Source organism: Triturus cristatus, chromosome 3_2, assembly GCF_964204655.1.
Source record: "Triturus cristatus chromosome 3_2, aTriCri1.1, whole genome shotgun sequence".
In the NCBI taxonomy this organism is placed as follows: domain Eukaryota; kingdom Metazoa; phylum Chordata; class Amphibia; order Caudata; family Salamandridae; genus Triturus; species Triturus cristatus.
In genome coordinates this window covers 271814338-271833370 of record NC_140584.1, presented here as the reverse complement: position 1 = coordinate 271833370, position 19033 = coordinate 271814338, and positions in this window count along the sequence as shown.

Below are 19033 nucleotides of genomic sequence, written 5' to 3'. Positions count from 1 at the left end.
ATAGCAGATGACTTTAAGCAGAGTGTTTTGCTGTCTCTCTAACAAAAATAATACTGCTCTCAGCTTCGAGTGGCCTTCACCTGGAAGGGTGTGCCTCTAAACAGGATGACTCGTTGCCTCACCTAGAAGAAGGATGTCTACCCTAAACTAATTTCTTAATTTTCTGCCTGATGATGACATCTAGTGTCTTCACAGGGCAATGGTTGTCTTTGCTCTACATGCATGTTAGATGGTGCCAGATAGATCTTGAAGCGATGATAGCACTAAGAATGCAGGTGTGCAGCTGCTTCCCAAACAGAAGACACACAAGATGTACAAGCCAGCGACAGAACATGGCTGTGTCATGAGGTGCATAGCTTCAATTGGAAGCTTTGCATTATAGATGACCAAAAGTTAAGGAGGTTATGACTAAAGAAAGTACGATATTTAAGAAAAAAACTGAACTGCACTAGAAGAAACTTTTGGTCCTGGCACCATGTGGCACAGCACTCTTGGGTTGTAAATGGAAGAGAGTCAGGACCAAGGCGTAGTGTATATTTAAAGCGATTAAAGTCTCTACCAATTCTTTTAAAATATGTAGCAAATTCATGTCCTCTTTTTATGTCTCACCTGGAGACAGCTTTAGCTGACTCGCCCGTCTCAGGTAATTTTAAAACAAAAAAAACACATTCATATATGCATATATTCATTCTTTCAGCTTTTCACCCATCCATCATCAATCCATCCATTGCTTCACCATTCCATTCAACTACCTGTTCACACATCCATCCATCTGTTGATCCTTTAACCCCCTTCCTATCCATCTAATTATCCATCCATTCATCCTATCTTCTTTTCTGTTTAAGGTTCATTTCATTCTTTCACTCACCGCTCTTTTTCTCCTTACTTTAATGTTTCCTGCCGTCACGTTTTGCTTTCTTTTTCTTACTCCTCCTTTCCATCAACCCAAATTTCTTTGTTCTACCCTCATTAGTTTTTCTTCCAGAACTTCTCCCTCCTGTTGGCTCTATTTCCTTCTCTCTATCCTTAGCCCCTATTTTCATTATTTCCCTGTCCCTGCCTCAGAGCCTACACTCAGCTAATTGGGCAACACTTGGTCCCAACCCCTCAGCCCCTCCATGGTGTGCAGCTAAAGAGATACGTATGAGTTTTGTCTGCAAACCTACAGACCTAAGAGCTCAATATAAAACAATTTAACATTTTTAAAAGCCCTCAAGGCACAAGTATAAGGCGAAAGACCAAAATCCATTAAAAAAAAAAGGGAAGGGATGTGGCATATCTATGAGATACTGCACATTCCTGTCTGTTTCAACTGCGCTGGCGCACAATGGGCTGCCATGCACCAACACAATCACCCTTGTGTCATGGTGCAAAGGTGTCTGTGCTGTAGGCGTGATTGTTTTGTTCAGGAAGGGGCACCTTCCTGCACAAAAGCAATCACAAGAGACGTTGTCCTCTTTTTATGCGTGCTGCAGATGCAGCACACATAAAAAAGGAAAAACAAGGAGAAATAATGGCAGTTCTCCTCATTGCGCCTCCCTTACACCTCACCTGGGGAGGCATAGTAAACTGACACACTCCCAGGTTTACGAAACCTTGTAAGTCTGGGAACGCGTCAGATTCCATGGACGTTGCTTAGGAATACCCACAGCAACACCCATGAAACGCCCCTTTCACGCAAAGTAATGTGTAAAAGGTAGCCATATTTACAAGGCCATGAAAAGCCACACATGGTGGCTTTGCATGGCCTTGTAAATATGGGCAGGCACACTGCGCCCCCAGTGCGTCAAAAAAATGATGTATCAGTGGCACAGTGGCCTTGTAAAAAAGTACCTCAGATTTGCAAAGGGAACTACAAGTTCCTTAGTTTAATGTATGAAGCAGCAAGTTATGTTAAGCATTAACACAAATCAGATTTTACAAGAGTATGAATTATATATATAAAAGTGAAAATCCAAGTACTGTCAGCTAAAATAAAAAGTGCATTGAAAACTGAGCCCAAACACTGGATGGGGAATGAAAATATGAACTAATGCAGGCTGATGTAAGGTGAGCAAACCATTTTTAAACTACCTGGCATAAGCCAATATATTTCATCCCTAAAAAACATGCATTTATTCTCCTATTACGTCCGCGTGTAAAATCTGATGCCACTGTATAAAAATATACATGCACGTAGGGAAAGTTCACAGTACAGTGGCCATAACAGGAAGGCTGTGGCATAAGACAACGGGCAAAACTAATAATCTGCAGAAAAAGGTATGTGGGGATTTTGTTCAGTAATTAAATCATTTAGCACGGTGGCCCAAAATATACGGTCAATGTACTTCTGGGCCATGGATTAGAGCCGTGACTCATAGTAGGAAATCATGAGAAAATTGAACTGGAATACAATATTTTTCTTGTTGAAAAAACGACTTACTAGCTCAACTATGAATGCAAGAATGCATAATTAGATACGCCTAAAAATTGCAATAAAAACTGAAAAAAGACTTGACACCAGGAGCAGAGTCACAGTGGAAAGGATTATTTTTCGTGTCCATTGGAGTAGGCTCAGAAAGAGAATATGGTGTCTCAGATCACAGGCTAAGAAGACCAGCAGAGGCAGACCAGAGTTGCAAGAAGGAGTGATTGGTAATAGAGTTTAGAAGAGAGTCACAAGATGGGAAAGGAAAAGTGGGACACTTCGTGCAATAACCACACGCCACATCGTTAATTTAGTCTAAAAGGCCATTTATTTGGACAGGGTTGCAACAGTTATTCAACTTTATTAACAATAACCTCAAACTTCATACATATATAACATAAATAAGACACTCCCATTCTTCCCTGCACCATTTACACTTCACTCCACGTTCCATCCCAAAGCCCTGATGCCTTGCTTCATTCTTTCCCCTTTCACTCACTGACCTCGTTTCATTTTCCCAGTAACTCCCTCACTTGCCCATCCAAGCCTCTTCCAATGAAGATCTTTGCCCTGATCGGTGGATCCTGCTCACAGTCTTTAGTCACCTGTGCTCCCTTTCTCCCCCTGAGGGGTGGATACGCCCTTATGTGACTCACCACCCCCAAACTACCGCCAACAAGGAAAACCCTGTAGGACGTTTCACTTCCCCACCCCCATCTCATGCACTTTTCGCACTTCAGCAATATATTCTCCTGAACCAGATTGTTTCGTTTCACAATTTGCTCACAACATCCCGCAACTCCATCATGTATTATTTGTTCCCCAAGTGCGAAACGTGCACCCTATCATCCCAGAAAAGAGACTGCTCCTCTTCCTTAATGCCCCCATGAGCCATTACTTTAATGTCCCTTGGCGCGCACAAAAGCTTAATGGCCCTGTTAAGCTTCCTCTGAGCTTTAATAAGTGCAGCATCCTTCAAGGCCTCCCTCCAGACTCTGCGCAGTACAAACTCAGTCCAAATCAAACGTGTCCCTGCAAAATTCACCTTGATCGCCTCTAAGTCCTGCTGCATATGCTGAAACAGTGTTGAACCTAATAACTGAACCAGGTCATTCTAACTCAGATATATCAGGAGCATATCCAAGCAACCCCATTGCGGAACCAGCCTTGTCAACTATGGTAGCAAACTACCCCAACGCATCCCCCTTTTCCTCACCATAGAACCTCATGACAGCTGCTCTGCAGTCCCAGTTTTCGTCCATACACTTGCTGGTCTGCATTCGCCGCCCAGTGCACAAAGGAGTGTCCCACAATCCAGGTCACCCTCTTGGTCCCTGGACCACTCACGCACCCTCAGTAGAAAACAGACAATTACCTCTGACAAACCTTCCCCAGCCCCCAAATACCACCTAGAAACGCAATCAGTTCTGCAAATAATACTTGCAGCATCCCTCGTCCTTTACCAGCCAATCTGCAAAATTCATCCCCAAGACCAGCTCAAACACACGGCTGCTGTCGCTGCCCCAATCCAGAAGGAATGCATTCCAAAGCCTGCCAGATCCTTATCCAGCCTACCCAATGCCATGTGCAACACTGCTAACAACTGGAAAGCAGTAACCCTGTTGCCATCTTCAAGACAAAACACCACCTACTATTCCCAAGTGGGCTAATCTTGGAACCTGCACTATTCTCGCACAGGACATACCTCAAGACTACCCCTTTGCACAGCCATACCCACTTACCCCTGCCCATCTGATCCATCTTGCATCGTCACAACCAAATACCCATTCGCCCCTGATCCAGATGTACTTCCTCATGCAACACCCCCAATAACCAAGCAGACCTCAAAAGCTCAGATACCCGAAAGGCTCCAAAACATATCCAAATCATGCATAGTTGAATAACAGGTACTTCAAAGTGATCATAACAACACATTGATAAAACTGCCAGCAAATCCCACAACAACTCAAATGTAACCGCCTCCCGCAACGCTGCCCTCTCCTCACCCCTCTCTCTCTCCCACCCTTTCAGAACACAGCCCAGTATCTCATCCCTGGCAGGGTCAAAACCCCAGTACAGTTTGCCATGGAACAAAATACCCGCCAACTTGCCCACAATGTCAATGCAAAACAAAACAAAAAACAACACTCCACCTTCAATTTCCTGACGTTCTTGCATCAGTTCCTCTGGTCACCATTCCACAAACTTCCCAAATTCGCTCAATGCCAGCTGGTAGCTCCTCCTGGTGGACTGAGCCAGCAATCTCTCGACCAGACCCATGACTCTTACTCGTGCCAGGCCCAGATGTGTGCAGGCAATGGCATCTTGACCTCCTCTGCACCTGCAGCAACCGGCAGAAGCGGTGCCACTGTTAACGATATAAGGAGTCTGCTTTATCATTGTTGGCACCAGGAGCATGCTTAGTCACGAACACAATATTCAGAAGCAAACAAACCAGCATGAAACTCTGCAGCAGTCTCAACACCCTCAAATTTCTCACAACCACAGTCATGTTGTCCACATGGAACACCACCGTCCTGCTTGTTAATTCCCAGCCCCACACTGGCAATGCCACCAATAATGGGGAAAACTGAAGAAAAGTGTTGTTAGGTCCCTGACTCAACCAGTGGGCAGGCCATTGCTCCGCACACCACCTCCTGTCCAAGAGCAGACCACCCTGAGCACCCATCGCATCTGAAAAAATTTGATCCTGCTACACTGTGTTCTCAGACAAGAAACTCAAAGACACATAATTGAAGTAATCCAAGAAGGTCCACCATATGTAAAAGTCAGTCCTAACATCCAAAGAAATTTGCACCCTGTGATGTGACAACACGCCCCAGACATAGCTATGTCTAGTTGTCTGCAAAATGTCTGACCTGCTCTCACCACTCTGAAAGCAAATTCAGAAAACCGAGCAGTTTCTGCACCACCCTCAACTCAATCCTCCACTCCCCAATCACTTCCGACAGGAAACCCTGGATCTCTAGAACTTTCACCCATGGCTGTCTCACCACCCACTGCACAGAGTCCAACTCAATGCTCAGGAACGTCAAGACCTCACTGGAAACCTCTGACTTTGGGAGCCAAAGGCACACCAAGAGCCCAAGCCAAAGACTCAAAATGCTGCAGAGCCCTACAGAAATTCCCAGAAGCTTTCCTGCAGCCAAAAAAAAAGTCATCCAAACTCTGAGACACCTCCCATTGGGCAGTTTCTTTGGTGAAAACCCATTGCAAGAAAGGTCTCAAACAATGCACACAAAAAGGCATAACCTTTAGGCAAATCCTAGTCCACATAAATGGCACCTCCAAATTGTGTGCCAAGCAATGAACATTCAGCAAGGGTGAATTGACAGCAGTCACAAAGCAGCCTAATGTCACATTTTGCTAGTTTGGCCCTAAGCCCACACTTAGTCACCAGGCAAATGGCGTTGTCCACAGAAGCATACTGCACCCTGGTGCCATCCTCTGCAATGAAGTAAATTACCAAAGCTCCCTCCGGCCAAGAATAGTTGTGGATCATCCTGAATTGCCCCACCCCCTTCTTAGGCACCACACCCAGTGGGGAGATGATCAAATCCGTCAGGCAGCAAAGTCTGGGGCCGCCCCACTGCCTTCAACTACTTCTTTGTACAATTTTGCCGCTGCTACCTCAGGGAGTTATTTTACCGACTTCAAGTTGTCCGCCTACCTGCGATCCCCAGAACCCTGGTACCCAACCACAAAGCCCTCTGTGTAACCCCATTCTAAATGCAATGTTGCCTCGCTGTCCGGGTACCTGGAGAGCCAAGGTACCATGGCCTCCACCTTAATTAGTGTGGGAGCCCTTAGGCCCAGACTGACCCTGTTGTCCCCTTTCACAGGGCTGGCCAATGTGAAACACTGCATGAGGGGGTGCCGCCCACCCGCACTTGGAACATTCATGTTTGAATTTGCAAGGGTGTCGGGAGTAAAACCTCTTGTTGAAGTTCCAACATGCCCCAACATTGGGTCTGGTTGGATTCAGAGCATAATCCGCTCCCTATGGAGCAGGGTGAGGCTGAAAAGACCGATAAGTAACAGGTAGGCCACTCGCAGTATGCCTGGAGGCTGTGGATTAAGTGGAAAACATCTACTGCATCCGCAATTTGGAATCCACTGCCCCCCCAGGCATATCAGGATTAAGGCTCACCTTCTACCTGAGTTCCTCATCGTAGCTAAGCCACGTATAAACCCAAAAGTGCATTTCGACCTTTTCGAATGATGTCCACATACTTGAAGAATGCCCTGTCAGTGTGCCCATCACAATAAATACTGGCATAAATCAGAAATTACGACATCCAATTCTCTATGTTAATAGGGACCCTGGGCATGCTAGAAAACTCCCACTTCTCTTTAGATCCTTCCTTCCAGCCACAGCCTGTATAGGGCGTGCCACCGGGTGGTGACGTAGGGCGGGGGAGGGGCAGGGTGGGGGGTTGTAAAATGCAGCATATGGACGATTTCAGGTAAGTAACGAAAAAAATAAATAATAATAATTTCGTTGCACGCGCAACAAAATTATTTTTTTTCTTTTCATTACTTACCTGAAATTGTCCGTATGCTGCATTTTACAACCCCCCACCCTGCCCCTTCCCCGCCCCACATCACCGCCCGGTGGCATGCCCTATATGGGCCGTGGCTGCTTCCTTCGCCTGTATCTCCCTGTGTAACAGTTTGAAAATATCAACGTACTCATGTTTCTAGTTCCTATCCTTAGTCTTGTCAGAGAGGTGGGACCCCAGGGGCATTACTAAGCCCATGTATGGCAGCGTTTTCTTGTGCTTGTCCTCCTCAGTCACATCCTCCTCAAAGGCCACTCTGTGCCCATCAGTATCATCCATCTGAACACCTTTACCATTGACCTTCATGCAGCTTCTCACCCGTTTAGGTGCTGCTGTCACAGGGGAGGCACCCTTAACAGTAGCCTCTTCATTTTAACCCCTTGCGTGCGCATGACGGAACCACACCGTCATGAGCCACGGGCGGCGTGTGCTCATGACGGCGTGGTTCCGTCATGCTGTGGCCGCTCCGCCCACGCGTCGCTGCTTCCTCGCCTGTGCGGGCGAAATAAAGAGTGGACGGAGTCGTGACGGAACCACGCCGTCATGAGCACAGCTCGCCCGTGATTCCATCACGAGCATGGCGGCGCCGCGCTCACCCCGCACCCCCCCAGCGCCGCGGCGGAATTTGCGCTGCGGCGAAGGGGTTAAGCGACACCATCCCCAACATCTACTCCCGACCTGTGCATTCCTCCTGTCCCACACTGCCCACCCATCTCCTTTACATGCTGGCAGGCTGCCAGTGCCCCTCTTCCCCTTGTGGTGTGTGTCGCTTTTCCAAGTCACTTTGTCCGTGGCACTCCCCTTGTCGGCACTTGATTTCTGCAAAACACCAACAGTGCCACCTGTTGACTCCTCCTTCCCTTTCGATCTCTCCACTAACATCCCTACATCTTCGTCATCATACAGCTCACCTTCTTTACACTCATCGCTGGCATCGTCATAGTTTAGGACCAGTTAATCCTCACCTGTACCATGCACACACACAGTCCTGCACACAGTTCCCCTTCTTGACTGCGCAAGTATGTCACAATCATTGCACAGGTTGTTGCTCTGGCTGGGACTTGAATGCACAAGCCCTGATTGGAGGCAGGGCTGCAGCGGACCCCCTATTTCTTTGGACCAACGTCTAGGGGCCATCATTCACCCTGCTGGCAACCCCACCCCACCTGTTTGCTTGCCTCACCTGATAGCCTCAAAGTCCCATATCCACCAGACTGCACCAACCTTGGGGGGTCCCTCACACCACTGAGACCCTGAGCTGTGCAAGCTGCCTGATGACCTGTGTCTTGCTTATGTCGCTCTGGAACCCAGTGCCACCTCCCACCTCCCACCGACCCTTGGCCATCAGCCCCGTGACCTTGACTATCCTTGCCAAAAACACATGACTGCTTTTTGCAGGGCCCGTGCCCAAGGCAGAGTCCCTGACCCTGCACATAATTACCCAGCACTCCTTCATCTCCTGGATAAGTAAGCGCTGCTCCCTGATTTGTCCACCCCTTGCCACTTACTGGCAGGGGCAGCCCCGGACCCCACAGGCCCATAATCCCCCGAACTGCCCTCACTGGTGGAAGCAGCTACCTTACCAGAGCCCCCTCTCCCCTCACCACATTCTGTTTGGACCCAGCATCAACCAACTTGCATTTCTTTGTGGCCGAGGCCCTTTGGCACAGCCACCAGTGATTTGCTACCTCCTGCCCAACAGGTCCAAAGGCCTGTCACTCCCTGGGGGAGGATTCCCATTGAGGATCCCTGTGGCAGCACATGCATATGGGCGGTGGGCTATGTGGCAGACCCCACCCCATGCCCTCTTTAGAGGACAAAGGCTCCTTGGCTGAAGTGCCTAAATGAGCCGGGAGCCACGGCACCTCCCAGATCTCTTGGAGACAGCCGCAGAGTACTTAGCGTTCCTTCCGCGGGCTGCCCTCACCATTTTCCCAGTCTCCTGCTCAGTCAAGCAGGCGGCAATAGCAGAAGCAACTCCACCCAATGCAGAGCCCATCAGGCATGGAATGCCTACCCAGGCCTGCTCCAAAACACCAGGCCTGAGTATATCTGACCTACCTGCAGTACCCAGGGTATTGAGAGCTGCCAGCATGGCAGCATTATCTGGCACCATCATTGCTCAACTTGAAAGGACGAACTGCCAAATTTAACCAGCCCTCTATCACACCTGAATTCCTCCACTCTAATCTAATCTCTCTTGGTGGTGCTTACGAGTCAAGAAGAGGCCGAAACGTCCTTCCAGGCTCCTTTATAGCACCTTACTTACCTGCCCCTTACCCCCAAACTAACCTATCTCACCCTGTCCTGTACCTGTCATGCACAAAGCACCCCATGGGAAGACCTTTCTGCAACTGTTACTTCCTCCGGGGGCCAACACTGTGAAAAGAGAGCAACAAGTTAATGGACATGAACGGGGTGCTAGTGAAAGGAAAGCACAAGTGGACAGAGTTGAATCCCACTGAGGAGGGGAAGGGAATGGAAATGGTGACATGAATTTTAAGAGCACACTGAGGCAAACAGAAAAAGGCAGTTGACTTAAAAGGACACAACACTAGATGGTCATGGGGATGTAGCACTTCCCATTCACGTGCATTTAATGGAACCAAACGCCAACATTCTCATAACAGTAGTCCTTCTGCCGAAGCTTAAAATGGCCTTGTTGTTTTCTCCACTGGACATCTTTTGACCTGACATGCTGCTACACTCGATTCCGAAGAGCGATGACTGGGGTGTCCTGCAGGTATGGCACAGATGCCTGGCAGAGTTGGCATTGGGGCAGAGAAACGCCAGTGTCCACTTTCCTGTGTGAATGTCAGTAGGATGTCAGTAGGTGTTAACTTGCACACAATCCCTTATGAGTGAAACTTGTGGGCATGACATCATGAAATTAAATAAATGTCTGCTATCCTGTGCCCCAATCACTACAGCAAGTTTAAACTCTGTGTGAGCCCACGTGTCAGTGACAGTGAGGGCCCATTGTTCCAGCTGCATGAGAATGGTGACATGACACTTCCTGTGGGCAGGACTTTGGCAGATGGGCAGCAACCTTACTGCTCACCCGCCTCTTCAAGTAATAATCTTTTTTGAGGATTTTAATATATAGTATTTCCAGGATTAGAGTCAAAACACAAATAAATCAGCAAGGATTAAACCCCAAAACAAGATATAATGTCCCTGCATATTGCTTATTGCTGTTATTGTTAGTAGAAATGTAACGTGCTGTACAACTGGAACCGTTCTTAAGCACAAACCGAGTCCGGGGATGATTTTCTGATCGTAGGTTTAATTTCCAGTAAATCAATACAAAGAGCTCACGGCAGAGGACTAGACAACCTCCGTAAGCCCAGGCAACCGTACATATGACAACCGACCTCGAATCATAGAATACAGGCACAATAGAATGGTGGCACAATACAATTCCAAACAGAGAATGACATATTTAAAGGAACAGATGCAGTAAAGTAAATGTGGCAAATGAAATATGATAAGCATACTACATACCCCCCTCCCATTATAACAGAAATTAAAACAAACCCCTACAACTGTACTAAAAGATTAAATATCACTAGATAAAACAACAACATTGTTAATATAAAATATAATCTTTCAACTTGGCAGGTGGTCTACAAACACGATGGTTACGTGCACTCTCATTGGGTGCAGAAATGCCAACGTCTGGAATAGGTGAAGGATTAATAGTGCATGAAGAATTTATACTAGAAGGAACATTTTCAAAATCAGGACCAAAGGTGAAATCTGAGCTATCCTCATCACTCCTGTTAGCATACACTCTGTTGAAAATGTTAACTTGAGGTTTAGAAATTTTGACCACACTGTTCTTGCTCCACCACCCTCTATTCTCTAATAGCAGCGACGGTTTACTAACTTTGATGATTCTAACTGGTAAAGAAAATCTGGACTGGCCTTTGCAAACTCTAAACGTTTTTTTGATAAGAACCCAATCACCGGGTTTAAAATCAATTTGTGACCTGAGATTCTTATCATAACATTCTTTTTGTACTAGTTGTTTTTTAGCCACAGTTTCTTTAGTTATTTGATGGTCTGCCGGCATGTTCCTTCTCTTTTCCAGATCAGAACCAGAAGCTAAATTATTAAACCAATTAGGCATCAATTTGGACTTAGCTTCTCTGCCTCTGAGAGCTTTAAAAGGGGTAACATTAGTGGTGGAATGGAGTGTGTTGAGATATGCCCAAACCTTGTTTTGTATGAAAACACCCACATCTATATTAGAGGCTAAAGCAGTTTGCACTCCTTCTTTTATAAAGCGGTTCACTCTCTCCACTAAACCATTCGAAACAGGGCAATACAAAGCAACTTTGAGATGTTGGATGTCATTGCTATTTAAGAATTCAGTAACCTGATTGGACAAGAAATGTTGACCATTGTCAGTGACAACATAATTGGGATTGCCTTCAATCTTGAAAATGTTTTTTAAAAACAATATGACAGAGGCTGAATTTTGAGCATCTACAAAAGAATAATAAATCCATTTTGAGTGGTAATCAATAGCGACAATGCAGTATCTTTTCTCCGCAGGAAGTAAAGAAAAAGGGCCTGAAAAATCAATGGCAATTTTATCCCACGGAAGGTCTGGAAATGGAACTGGGTATAGAGGTTTACTGTGCATTTTCCAATGTTTGTCCGAAACAACACAAGCTGGACAGTTCTCTATGAATGATCTTACTTGCTTGTCTAAACTTGGCCACCAATAAATGCTCCTAAGTTTCTTGCACGTTGCAGAGATGCCTAAGTGGCCCCCATCGGCAAAATTTATGAGTTTATCCCGTAAATCCGTTGGAGGAATGAAGAGGCCATTTCTAAGACAAACTCCATTATCAAATGAAAGTTCTTCACTAACTTGTGCATAGGACCTAAGCTCATAATCCAGGTTTTTTGGATTTGGCCATCTGGTTTTAATGAAAATTTCAACTTTCCCCAATGATTTATCCTTTGACATAGCAGATGTCCATTCATCTTGTGAGATTTTGTTGGAGCATGTGGCAACAGCATCAACTAGACCAACCACACAATCTTTGGAAAAATTGTTCTCACCTTCGCTTGAATCAGGAAGGGGAATACGAGATAGACAGTCTGCTCGTACATTTTTCCCTCCTTGAATATACTTTACGTTGAGGTTGTACTCTTGTAACTTGGAAAGTAGTCTTATTAACCTGGCAGATGACTTACCTAAACCATTCCCAGATAGTAAAGAAACCAACGGTTTGTGATCTGTAAAAAGTTCACACGGGATGCCCCAAATATATGTTTTGAACTTTTCAGTGGCCCATACTATGGCCAGTGCTTCCCGTTCGATAGTGCTATAGTTACACTCGGTAGATGTTAAAGCTCGGGATGCAAAGGCAATAGTACTCTCTTTACCATCCACCCACTGGCCGAAAACTGCCCCAAGACCTTTTTGACTAGCATCTACACACATGAAGGGTTTGGCACTTGGGACAAAAGGGTGTAATGCTGGTGCATTTATAACTAGAAGTTTAACTCGATTAAAACATTCCTGAAACGTGTCATCCCATGTGAACTTGGAGCCTTTCTTGAGTAAGGACCTTAATGGCTGTACAATTTGAGCATAACCAGGCACGAACCTAGCATAATATTCACAAAGGCCAAGGAAAGAACGCAACGCGTCTTAATCTGTTGGAGGAGGAGCATTACGTATGGCTTCAGCATTGCAAAATTTTGGTTTGATGCCTTCGTTGGAAATAAGATGGCCCAAATATTCAACTTCGTGAACTAGTAGCTTGCATTTACTAGCTTTGACAGTCATACCTTTGTCTTGTAATATAGTGAATACCTTATTAAGAATGAGTGTGTGTTCTTCCTCAGTCTCTGTGTGGACCAAAATGTCATCTTGAAATGCCTGGACCTGTTTAAGATCACCAAATAGGTTATCCATGAGTTTTTGAAAAACACTTGCTGCTGATGCTAGGCCAAGCGGTAATCTCAAGTATTTAAATGCACCGAATGGTGTCACAAAAGCAGTAAGTGGTTGCAAAGTGGATGATAGTTGAATCTGATGGTATGCTGAATGCAAATCGATCGTAGAAAAGAATTTAGATTTACCAATGTTGGCGAGCATTTCATGAATGTGTGGTAATGGGTGGCAGTCTACAAGAATGTTCTGGTTAAGAGATCTAAGGTCAACACATAGCCTGAGGTCGCCAGACCTTTTCTTCCGTAAAACTACCGGAGAAACCCATTCAGAAGCATCTATTGGAGCAATGATGCCCTCCGCTTGCAAGTTGGATAGGAGAGTTTTCAAATCCTCTCTGATGCCAATGGGGATTGGTCTTACTTTGTGTACGACTGGCATGGCATGCTTTTTAAGGACAATAGTATGTTCAAACACCTTGACAGTACCAACACAATTCTTAAATACATTAGGAAACAGTTATGCAAACGTGTCAATAATAGGAGTTTGATTAGCAATAGATAAAATGTTGGATGGTACATCTCCTAAAACAATAGGGGGATCTTGACCCGGGCGTAAAATGATACCTAATAAAGCGAGATCCTTCCAACCAACGATGTCTCTGCCTTTGATAGCTACATAAATTTTGGTTTTGATTGATCTACCCAAACAAATAAGCGTATCCCAGAAGTAACCTATTAAATCAATATCTTATTCTCCGAATGGTTTTGGGTTAATGTCAGGAGGAAGTAAAGGAGGACTGTTAGGCCATAATCTATAAAATGTAACATCAGCCAAAATGGTAACTGGTGCACCTGAGTCTGCCATAGCTAGAATAACTTTGTTATCAATACAGATATCAGTGAATGGCCCTTTAATGGGTTTATCAGAATACTCAGGAATATCAATGGTAACCACAATATTAGAAAACTGAGAGGTGCAATCTTGAATTTCAGGAGGGTCGACAGTAACATTAGAAATTCTGATTCTGCTAGGGTTACTGTTGGTATTGTATGACGTGAAATTTGACCTTTTGTTGCAAACACTTTGCAGGTGTCCAAATTTTTGACATTTTCCACATTTTTTTCCTAAAGCTGGGCAGGAAGGGTTAGGGTTATTACCAATGTGGTTTCTTGATCCACAACGGAAACAAATTAGTTGTGTTCTGGGATTTTGGTTTCTTATGAACCTTCTATCGGGATTTTGTTTCGGATTAATGGCACAAACAGTGTTCTCTTCAGAGATAAAATTCGTAGTTTGAGGCATGGCCTGTTGAGAACTACCCTGTGTGAGGAACTGCATGGGTTGAACACTAGATAGAACTTTGGACGTAACAATTGTCCTCTCAATACTTTTTGCGATATCAATTGTTTCGGCCAAAGTAGGATTGCAAGAGGTGAGTAGTCGTTCTTGTATTTTCTTGGAAAAGCAATGAAACACAAATTGATCCCTTATATATGTGTCAACATTTGCACCAAAATCACATTTTTCAGCTAGCACTCTCAAGTTCGCGATGTAATCCTCTACTGAGTCATCTGATGCCTGTTTACACATCGCAAAATTAAATCTTTCAAGAAGAACGCTTGTGGAATCAGGGTATTGTTTCCCCATACGTAGTTTGGCTTCCACGAAAACATTCCAAATTGTGTCTTCGGACGCAGGTGCTGGGTAATGCGGAAGGTTTTCAAAGACTCTACGTCCGGCAGCACCTAAATGGTTGAGCAATAATGCTAACTTTCTGGTAGGAGTATAAGCATCAGCACCAATAGCAGTTAAGTAATTTTCAAAATCTTTAAGCCATTCTGTCCACTTCAGTTCTGGTTTACCTGGTTTGGTTTTAAAAGGAAAGGAGTAGGCTGGATGACTCCTTGGGCAGTTGCCATGGAAATTGAAGCTGTGAAAATAAATACGAAAAAACAAAATAAAATACGAAATCCAGAGAAACAAAGAGTTAAATGAGACAACCGGCGTGTAAATCTCTGACGGACGTCACTCGATATTGACTTGCACAAAGATCTGTATAATAACAGGTGTGAAAACCACCAAAATCGAGTATTGCGCGAAGTTGATGCAGAAAATGCTTCAAAACTTTCCCAAGATGGCCGCCGACGTGTGACATCAGTACGCTCCCATCATGCTTCGCTGTTTTCCTCTCGAAGCTGACGTAGAATGCCAGAGGGATGAAACGCCAGATGGAACGTCTCTGTGATGCAGGCTCTGAGCGTTCTCACGGAGCTCGAGACGAGTGGCGCGAGCAACCAGTGACGAGAAAGGTAATGCCCCGTGAATTCAAATTTCAAATTTTCGTAACCAACAAAGTCCCGAAAGCGCTTCTTTAAATATATTTGCGCAAAGCGTCTGACCCACCTCAATGGTCCACACTGTTCCGGTGGGCAGCAACGCGAAAATAGAGAAAGCCGGTGAGCTCTGAGTTCGGTTGGTCAGTATGCCAACTGACGATCAGCAAACCCCACTCCTGGTACCAAGAAATGTAACGTGCTGTACAACTGGAGCCGTTCTTAAGCACAAACCGAGTCCGGGGATGATTTTCTGATCGTAGGTTTAATTTCCAGTAAATCAATACAAAGAGCTCACGGCAGAGGACTAGACAACCTCCGTAAGCCCAGGCAACCGTACATATGACAACCGACCTCGAATCATAGAATACAGGCACAATAGAATGGTGGCACAATACAATTCCAAACAGAGAATGACATATTTAAAGGAACAGATGCAGTAAAGTAAATGTGGCAAATGAAATGTGATAAGCATACTACAATACTGTTAACAATAGCAATCAAATGTAAACTGTTTCCTTATATCTAAAAACATAGCAAAAAAAAGTGCACATTGATTATCCTAAAATAATTAACAATACATTTCTGATTTTAACCTACTGTGAGACACACGAGGGAAACAAAAAAGAATGATGTCCTAAAGGCAAAGAAAAGGCTAAAAGGGTGCTGATCTAATGAAATATATCAATTAATTAACATTTTATAAAGACTTAACAAACAAGTACTAGGGCTGGTGTCGCCTTATTAGATGTGCACCACAACCAAGGAGAGAGCACCTTTGATTTCGAGATATTTTTCAGCCTTTCGGACAGTATGCCATTGAGGGTATCATCAAGAGAAGATTCACACGTGTCAGGGCAGCATACATATGGCAAAGGTCTTATACTTCAGCTTTGGAAACAGGTCTGGTCCCATTACTAGGTGACATAGTGTCCAAGCATTAAGAATTTCGATAGAAATCTCTACCCGAAATCAAAACACTTACACACATCACAGGACTAAACACTTGTAGGATGTATCCCTGTGCAGAGCAAGCTCTCCCTCTGGCTTAGCATTCTGCTCGGAGAGTTCTCTATGCTCTGAGTTCTCTCTTGGAGCTCTGTGTTCTTTCATGGAGTGTTGTTCCTTGATTGTGTTGTGCATCTTTTGTTATGTCATGAACCTCCTCACATGCTCAAGGGGTATATTTGCTTATCTTTGAATGTGGATGTCACAGCCCGTGCTGCCCTTAGTGTTGGTTAGCATAGTTACTGCTGAGGGGCCGAGGCGCAGGGTGCACTGACAGTGGGCTTCGTTTATATTACTACTTGCTGCTGCAATAAGAACCAACCTGGATCTCATGTGGAATTCCTTATGAAACTTTTGGCGGCAAGCTGTTTTGCTGATAATTTTGAGTATCTGCATTTTGGAGGCTGAGCAGTGACGCTTATTTGTCTTCTTTGCAACACCCTAATCAAGGACTTGGCATCAAGAGGTGTTAAGCACCTCGTTTGGAGTGCTGTGAGTGTTTACCTCTGCCCACGTTGTATACTGCATTCGCTGCGCTAGTTTTTTATGTGCCGCCTACGCTTGTGCTTACACGCCGTGTATTTCCATTTGATCAACCGCATGTTACTGGATACGCACTCATTCATTGGTTTTTAGATGGCTCCTCAAATCTTTACACAGGGCAGCAGCCATATTTATTTGGGATTCCTTCTGAAACACTGTTTAGATCAATTAAGGTTGCACGAATACACACATTATACCCTAGCTGCCATCTTCAATTGGTTAGTGTTAGTAATTATGCTACCATTTTGGTTTGGGCAATCATTACACCTTCTTCAATTCTGAAACTTCTTTTGGATGGCGAGTTCTGTGGAAATTGTGTGCATTTGACTGTTAAGGCTTTGTTAAAAGTGTATCAGCCTATGCTTATAAATGTTATCACCTGGATTCATATTTGAATCATCCCTTGGATTCATATTTGCACCGATTGTTGCAACACAGCATTAAGTGGCTTACAGATATTGAATTGCACATTTTGCTGATGTTTAATTAGAATTATGGCTACAGCGTCTGCAACAAGTTATGCGCAAATTGCCCCATTCCTGAAGAACCCTGGGAAGCCAGCATTCAAATGGAGCATGTGGCTAAGATCTTTTGAAAATGATTTGATTGAGGTTGGGGCTGATGAGTTTCATCCAAAGCGCAATGCTGCTATTCTTTTTAGTCACTTGGGCCATGAGGGCCAGCAGATTCATGAAAATGTACCCAAAGATGTGGCACCTTCTGGTGAGTCTGGTGATTAGGATGAATTCTCTGAAGCTGTTACCAGACTCAAGACGAAATTTGCGGAAGAACCTAGTGTATTACTTGAAAGGTTCAATTTCTTTAAAAAGAAACAATTGCCTGATGAATCTATAGAAGAATTTAGCCCAGCATATGGTTGTTAGCTGCAACCTGCAATTTTGGTGCAACCCTTGACACTTATCAACGGGATCAGTTTGTTTACAGCTGTTTTCTAAGAAGATATAGGAGAGACTCCATAGCCACAGCGATCCTTCATCAAGTGTAGTCCTGGATTTAGCAAAGACTATTGAACACTCTATTGTGTCTACTTGCATGATGACTCATAAGAGTGCCATACCTTCTTCGTATGTCTCGTAATTCTAACAATTTTTGTTTCAGGTGTGGGTCCAGGTCACATTTAAGTACAGTTGCCCAATGTCCTGCTATTGGTAAGTGTTGCACCAAGTGCAAGAAATGTGGGCACTTTCACAGTGTGTGTAAGATGGGTAAGAATTCTATGAAGGTGCACAGCATTGCCTGATCATCACAGCATGTTGGATTTCTTAAATTCTCTTTAAACCTAGAAGTGGATTCTGTGATGGTTGGTAAAGTTAAGGATCTTGTTTGTCTGGTAACTTTGGGTAGTGCCCTCATCCTTGATATGATGTGTGACTCTGGGGTGCCCATTACAATCATTTCTGATACTTTATTCGACTCTCATTGGGATGCAAGAATGAGTTTGAGAATGTCAGATGTTCACCCCATGGCATATGGTGAACATGATATTGGCATAGTGGGTTTCTTTTAAGAATATGTCACATGTTTAGGTAGAAAAACCTTTACTAAGGTACACATAGCAGTAAAGGTAGGCACATTGTAGGGTGGAAAGACCTGGCCAAACTAGGCCCTAGGTTGGTTCCAGATGTGGACCCGCCAGTAAGAATTTCCAATGTGCCCATTTCTCTAGTTCCCATGTGAAGTATAACAACACGATTGATGAGATTGTCAAAGCTTGCCTTGAAATTTGTAATGGCAAAATTGGATGCATTAAAAACTATTTACATTCTATCAAGTTAAATAAGAATGTGGTGCCGGTCACTCACAAGATACAACCTGTGCCGTTGAGTTTTGGACCTGAGTTGAAGAGTCTCCTTGTGAAAATGGGTAAAAATTGTATTATTAAGAATGATGATTCCTCTGAAAGGGTCAGTCCAACAGTTATTGTCCACAAAAAGGAAGGTGACAAAATCATTGTGGTGGATGTGCCAACCACTTTCCAAAGTACAAAACATTGGCCAACATTGGTGATTTAATGCTCTTTTCTTCATTGGACCTCAAGTCGGCTTATCATCAGATTCCTTTGGATGATAGCTCGCAAAACCTCACCACCTTTGTTATACTGTTCGGGGTATATACATTTTCCAGATTACCCTTTAGGCTGGCATCCGCGGCCAGCGTGTTTCAACGATGGATGGACACCATCTTAAAGGATGTTGTTGGCATGCAGGCCTTCCAAGATGAT